Raw genomic sequence first — 8,227 nt, forward strand, 5'->3', positions numbered from 1 at the left:
GTAGTTTGGATGTCTATTGCAAGGACATCAGCTTGACTTGCTAATGCCTCTGTTCATATTTTTTTTCTTCCTTTATCAAGATTATATCTATTACTAAAAGGGAAAAAAGGTGTAGTCTTCACTTTCAAGATATTTTTAGCTGCATAATCTATCCAGAAGTTATAAATCACATAGATCTTCAATCTTACAGCAACTTGCGTAATCTTTTTTGGTTAACAAATTATGTATGACTTGGTATCAGAAAAATTATGAATAGAAGTTAACATATGAGATTGCTATATGGCTATGCTTTGCGTTGTTGCATTTATTTTCCACTCTACGCTTTAGGTTTGTCATAAATTTTAAGGTTTGAAATGTTGTATAGTGCATCAAATTAGTGGCAATGGACAGAGTTGATAGTAGATTTTTTCACTTAAGTTTATTGATGTTGACAGCCTATGGTTTGAAGACTTTGTATTTGCCTTGTACTTCCCCCTTCTTTCAAGATCCTTCATCCCATGTCAAAAAGAAATTGTTTATTTTGAGGGAAGTGTTTCAGTAATTAGTACCCTTTCCTTGAAGACTTTGTAGGGTGTTGCTCTGATGTTTGTTACTGTGCTGCTGTTCTTACACGGCACAATACCCTTCTGATCTAAGGTTCTTGGTCCTAGGGTTCACGCCGCACAATACCTTCAATGTAGAGTAAATGGAACTTGCTTTATTCATTAGTGACTTAGCCTTTTATAGAGGGACTGAAGTCATGACCTAAACCTATTACATTTGGACCTTACTCCCACCTTATTGGGCCTTGAGTGCAACAACCCTGTCAATACATTCTTAATACATGTACCTACATAGTCTCGACATTCGTATGATTGCGGTCTCGACATATACTAGTGGTCTCGACACACACATAAAGTTATCTCGACTCGTCATATTTCATACAAGAGTATACCCTTTGAGGACATGCCCAGATTAATTAGGGCGGGTCCAGTTCACATGCCCGCAAGACGTCAAGTCCTTAATGTCTAAGGACGAAGCGCGTCTTCTTTATGCTTCCATTGAGGCGGGTCCGGTCCACATGCCTGCAAGACGTCGAGTCCTTAATATCTAAGGACGAAGCGCGTCTTCTTTATGCTTCCATCGTGGCGGGTCCGGTCCGTATGCCTGCACGACACGCGTCGACCGTTGTTACCCTCTATTCCTTTCCCGATCTCTTGCCTTTCTAACTGACACGTTTTCGGGAATCTCAACAACTTTTCATTTGAAATTGCAACTTGTCTGTCGCGTCCCATCAATTCTGGTCAACAGTCGCTTCAACAGTCATGTCTTTCTACATCCCTCGAGAATAGAAAAATGAGCATTTAAAATCCCCTAAATCATCATTCAAACATCATTAAACCACAACCCATCAAGCCCAATCCAGGGGCGCGATGGACGGCGCGTGACCAACCACCTTCCCTGTGTCTTCCTATAAATAGGGGTGAAAACCCAAATTGACACTTTTCCCCCTCTAAAATATCTCTACCCTTCTCACTTCCGTCCAAAAATCACGACCATGGAGTCCGGTGGCTCAAACCCGTCGGTCGAGGCCTCGAAAGCCACTCCAGGCGCGGCGCTGGATCCGTCGTCGGGCACTTCTCCGGCCAACGTCTCTGCCGCTCCTGTCGCCCTCTCCGGTAAGAAAAATGTTCTTCCCTTTCTCTCTCTGCAATCGCTGGTTCTGCCTTTCTTCATCTTTCTTTCTAAAAGATATTTCTTTTCTCTCTATCGCACTCTCTTTGCTCCTCTTTCTTATCTGACCTCTTCTTGTTCTTCTTCAACTCCGCCGTCGTTTGATCTCTCAATTTCCATATTCCGGCGATGCTTCAACCGCGTCGGGCCATCGTATCGTCGTCACCACCGCCGACGCGTTCGACGAATCCTCCACCACTTGGAGCGATTCGGAATCAGACGAGGATTTGCCACCCCTTTTTCCGGGTTCGATAACTCCAGTAGCCCGCTCTAGCTTCTTGATACCACTTTACCCAAACCTCTTGACCCCAAGCTGCGTATAAGCAAAGAGTTCCTCCAGCCGTCTATTTACGTCACCATGGAGGATGTCAAGGCCATCGATCAAGCCTGTGGAGGGCTTTGTCGAGACGGGTACAAAGATCTGCTGCTTCTTGGCGTGACGGGTCCAGATGAGTGGATTACCTCTCACAAAATGCCTGGATCTCGCGTCACATTATTTTTACCTGTACTCCACTTTGTTCGTCGAGATGGGGTTTAAACTTCCCTTTTCCAACTTCATTTGTGAGACTTTGTATGTTCTGAACATAGCCCCGACCCAACTGCATCCTAACAGTCGGGGCTGTCTTCGTGGCTTTGAAATCATCTGCAAGTACCTTGGGATCACCCCTCTTACACCTTGTTCTTCTGCTTCTACTGGATAAAAGGAGTTGCCAGTGTTTTTCGCAACTTGTTGTCATTCACCACCTTTAACAAACGCTTCCATGCCTTCAGGAGCAACTTTCAAGTCTCTTTCAATCGGAGGTGGTTCAAAGTACTTGACAATCCTGAATTTGCCCAACTCACCACATACGCAGACTGTACTTACAAGTTCTCGCTGTATTGGACTGAGTCGCCTAAAACGTCAATAAAAATTACAAATAAGATGTTGACACCCGACGAGGTCCATGCTTCGGAATATCTGAAAACGCTTACTGTCGTGAGTTGCGCCCAATTATTTGAGGTCGCCGCTCAAAACAGAGTTGCCGAGTTTCTAGTATCTGGCGAGTGTCTTCCCTTTTTTTTGTTTTTTGTGACCATGTGTCCTTTACTTATACTTTCCTTTCATTTGCAGTTTCTGATGATGCTACTTTCACTTTGAACGGGATGGCGGCTTTTCGGAAGCGTCAACGCGCCCTTGAAAAATATCAGAGATTACACGCCCAAGTCGGGGGTGCCAAAAAGAACAACGTGGAGAAAAAAACTGTCCGAGAAACTGCTCCCGTCCCGCCCCCAAAAGATGTCGACAGGGAAAAAAGGGAAAGAAGCAGCTCCGTGGATTCTGACACTCAACCTATCAAGAGATTTCTGCCAGCTTCTCCGAGCACCAAACCTTCTGGATCCACTAGTCCTTCTTGTGATGACAAGTGGTGGAGACTACTGGTGAATTTCGAAGATCTGACCTTAGAATCTGCATCCTTGCCTTGGGACACTCGCCTTAATTCCAGATTCGTTTCTGAGAAGATATCCTTGGATTTGTTGCAGCTTGTCGTGCAACGATTGGGTGTGTCAGAATCGTGTGAAGCCATGGCTAACTTTTCATTGAAGGTTGCAACACTTACCACTTGTTTATCTAAGGCCTTTGCAGAACAAGACACCAGGCGAGAGCGTCTTGACTCAGAGATATTAAAGCTGAAGATGTTATTGGACAAGACACAGCGTGAATTTGGGATCTCGCCTCAAAGGAAAAAGAAGTTGTTGATGCTAGTTTCAAGAAGACTATTGAGGATTTGAATGGGCGAGTTGAGTAGTAATCTGGTGAGAAGAAGTTGTTGAATGACGAGCTTGCGGCTTTACGTTCCCAATCTGAGGCTCAACTGAAAGAGAAAGAAGATGAACTCACCACTTTACGCTCTCGTTATAAGGACCAAGTAACTCTCTTTAATGAAATCGTCAACACCCTGACCAACAAGGCTATTGATAAGTTTGAAGAGGGCTTCGATCATGCAAAGAGTCAAGTACTTTTTCTCGACCCAGATTTTATCACCAAATGTAACATCCCGATTTCCAGGTGTCACTTAGCGAATCAAACTTAAACTTTAAGGGGAAAAATGGTATATTTTTTTTTTCGTTTTCTTTTTAGAATGAAAGGAATTTTCAAAATAAAGACGCGGCCCGAAATGCGATAAACATAAACTAATTTACAATACTATTACAGCCCTGCTGTAACCCCAAAGTGTCACGAGTATCAGCAAGTGACAGAAAGTGAGCCCGAAGGCAGAATAAGTTAAAGTCCAGAAATCAAGTGAGAAGTTATAAGTACAATCCTCCAAAACATGAGGGAGTCAGCCCAAAACGGCCTCTTCCATACCTCCTAATGTCCGACTACTCTCTGTGTTCCCCACGACAGAGAACCACACAAAAAGTAATGTGTCGGGGACCTACCCTGCCCCAAATATAGACTCGACTAGTCAGAGCTATAACAATGGCACCTAACCTTGAAAGACTCTATACACCCATACCATACACTTCTACCCTCGACCCTCATCTGATCATGCATTCCGTCCGGGTCCTCGCTGAAGGGTTTAGTAGTAGTCATTACGCTCCTGGACCTCCCCAAGAGATGAGGCATCTCGAACTAGTTGTCGAGCGTCTCGCAGCAGGCCGACCGCCCAAACACAAACATACAACCAAAGCCAAGGCGCTAGGTTCAACTTACGGAATACAATAGATATACAAACATCATGCGATAAGAGGGGTATATATATATATATATATATATATATATATATATTCCTAGCATGTTATCGAGGCTCTAACAATAATTCAATAGACAATATCACACATTTCCAGTTAAGGTGCATGTATGCTTGCAATGCAATTCAAAATGATCCGGATAGTTCAATTGGGATGGGCACCATCGAGTCAGTCACCACTGGCCTAGTGTGTGACCTTTTCCGCTCGGGTGTCGCTTACAACCCATGCATAGTCGGATCAATTCTAACCACCCTAGGTTGAACCATTTCCGCCTGCTATGCCGAAGATACACTCTTGGTGTTCTTCGTGAAGGCCTAGTCTTTCGACCGTCCCAACCTTCGTGAAGCCCGACCGAAGCCGTACCGACTTCACTGAGGCCCGATCTTTCGATTGTCCCAACCCCGAATGTATGCATGATGCAATATGGTTAGCCAAACATCGAATCGTCCTCGCACGTACGTGTTTAACTATAAATCCCAATTTTAAAAGTACCTGAAGATCAAAGTAGTCTTTGCGACTAGGCTGTGATAAGCCGGAGTACATATTGCACTCAGTGACGTTTCCCTGGTCACTATGGTTCACCCCCATGGCGACCATCAAATCTAAAGAACTCAACAATGTCGACTCTATGACTGGGCTGTAATAAGCCGGAGTACAGATCGTACTCAGTCACATTTCTCTGGTCACTAGGGTTCATCCTCGTGGCGACCATCGAATCTCACAATTTAAGACTTATCGACTTTTCCCGTTTTTTCAAAATCATTTCTAACTCCCAAATTACCCTAAGGTCTCATTAATTAGTTAAAGCGTTCAAGTTTGAGTTAAATCCATTATGAGGTTTTAATAGCGAAATCTATGTTATAGTGATTCTCAATTCTAAGTCCTAACTATTCAAAGTTTCTGAATCCCCCAAATATAATCCCCGGGAAAAGTCTAAGTATTTCAGGAAGGGCTAGATCTCAGACCTTTGGTCAGGACCTACCTAGGGTTATTATTTCAACCCGAAAGATCGAATGAATCAATTCAAATGTCTTACACTCCTCAATCACGTCAAGCGCACAATTCAATAACAATATCAATATCTCAAGCTATAAGAAGCAATATAACAATAATTCTGTGCGGAAATCATAAGACAGAAACCAGTAAACGGCCGAAGCCTCTCAGAAAACGGAGACACACGTCTCATATAAGTTCACTCGGCCGAAGCCTCTAGAAAACATTTTCCCAGTTCAAAGCGATAAACAATATTTAAAGCAATATGCAATATCAAGCAATATTCAAGTCGAATTTATCGACGCCTACAATACAATAGCTAGTAAGTAAGTTTCCCTAACCTCTAGTTGTTCCAGCCTCGCGGTGTAGGTTTTCCTCACAAGCTTGCTCGGTAATACCCAAAGTTCCTTCAACTGAACCTTGGAGCAAACAAAGCGAAAATCAATCCCAAGTCAATCAATTCGATCATAACAAAGTTAACTAACGATGGACAAAACTTATGAAGCCTCAGAGTACAACAATTGAGCACGAGAGGACGAGTTATCGCGAAAAACGAATTCCCCCCCCCCTAAACATGTTCTCGGCCACTCAAGGAAAATAGGGGTTTCGGCGCTTTTTCTTCGATCTAAATTAACTCCTAGGTAGTTTTAGGGTAAAACTAGGGCAAGGAAATTGTCGGAAAAATTTTAGAATGAACGGGTGGAATTACGACTTGTTGGGCACTTTGGTCCAAAATTAAAGCTCAAAATCTCAAAGTTGAAACTTTGAAAAACAAAATTGATGGGGTCGTTCACAACGACATTTATAGCAACTAATCTTAAGGGAACTAAGTTGAATTGTGGCTTTTTGAAGATAAAGTTTCAATATGTGAGTAAATGGGTTTCTATACCGTTTTTCAGATCTACGACGACTCGATCGAAATCGGCGCGCATCGGCGAGAGATTTAGGTAGCGTTTGGTAGACAGGTGGGAAGGGAACGGAACAGGACATATGAGTTCCGTTTTGTGTTTGTCATGTATTTAAGATGGAACGAAACGGGACAAAAGGCTCCAGGAACGGGACACTTTGGTTCCCTGAAAAATGGTGGAACGGAAGGGAACGGAACATAACACTCTCTTAAAACTTTTGCAAGTTCAAAACTACCCCTAATTTATATTTGAAATTTTATGTATCTAAACAGTTTAAAATTACTTCTAAAATTGAAAGCACTTATTATATTTGTAGACAAAGTTAATGAAAATCTATTTTTTCAAAAAAAATCACTTAAAATAAAATCAGTTATTTTTTCAAAAGTAAAAATCACTTTTTGTAAGCAATGATAAACGAGCCAATTAGAGTGCGTTTGATTCAACTTATTTTGGAAAAAATCACTTTTTAATCAAAAAATAACTTTTTAAATCAAAAAATTATTTTTTAAATCAAAAAATCGTTTTTTGTGTTTGTTTCAGCTGAAGCTCAAAACAGATTATTTGAAACAGTTACTTTAGATTATCATGAAAATCTATGATGATAGATGAGAGGAGGTAAAACAAAGTGATTTTAATCAGAGTAGTCAAACACGAATCAACTTAATTAAAATAAAATCAATTATTTTTTCAAAAGTAAAATTAGTTTTTGTAAGCAATGATAAACGAGCCAATTAGAGTGCGTTTGATTCAACTTATTTTGGAAAATCACTTTTTAAATCAAAAAATCATTTTTAAAATCAAAAAATCACTTTTTGTGTTTGTTCCAGCTGAAGCTGAAAACAGATTATTTGAAACAGTTACTTTAACTTATAATGAAAATCTATGATGATAGTTGAGAGTAGATGAAAAAAAGTGTTTTTAATTAGAATAGTCAAACACGAATCAATTTATGCTTTTCTCAAAATCTCTTAAAATATATATATAGTTAAAAAACAATTTTTTTAATCTAAACAAACGCACTTAAAATAGCTTAAATAAATAATTAGGTTTCTGCTTTTTTCAATAGCATACTGAAACAACTTAAACAATATATAAGTGATTATTTTAAAGAAATAAGTGATTATTTCATGAAGTAAGCAATAACAAACGGTTTCTTTGAAAAATGTTCAATTGAGTTCAATTTGTTTTCATCAATCAAATATTAAACATGCAGGGTTATATATGTAATTAAAATCATGGTTCTGTTCTATTGATTTGGTGTTACCAAACACAACACACAGAACATTATTGTCCTGTTCTGTCTCGTTCTGTTACGTTCTGTCCTGTTCCGTTCCGTCACCAAACGCTACCTTAGCTTGTTGGGAAGTCATAGAAGGTAGTTCAAATGAATAATCGAGAAAATCGGACAATTTTACAAAAGGCTCAAAACTAGGAGCTCAGAAAGAGATAAAGAAACGCGATAACAAGAATGATCAGAGGTAAGAAGTGAGTAGATTACCTCTGTGCCGTGAAGTAGAGACAAACAACTCGAAGATCCGTCAAGAAACGGCGAAGTTCTCCCTCTCCCTCTCTTCCTCCTTGCTCGCGGCCTCAATGGTGGAGAATGGTGAGTTTTTTTGTTTTTTATCTATTTATAGGAGAGAGAAATCGCTGGAAAAAGAATATTTCGCGATTCCGATTTTTGCAGTGCGTTCCTCTGTGGATTCTAAGTGAGATTCTGGTGACAGAATTCCAGAACTCAAAACAAGTCCCTTGAACTTGAAGAAAACGATCCAAAAGCTGTACGAACTAAAATGCTACGAAAAACTACTTTTTGCTGTGAAAGTCGGATGACAAAACTTCCTTTTGAAGAAAGGTTGGAAACGTCGAAAGAAATTTGG

Source organism: Lotus japonicus, chromosome 1 (assembly GCF_012489685.1).
Source record: "Lotus japonicus ecotype B-129 chromosome 1, LjGifu_v1.2".
Lineage (NCBI taxonomy): Eukaryota > Viridiplantae > Streptophyta > Magnoliopsida > Fabales > Fabaceae > Lotus > Lotus japonicus.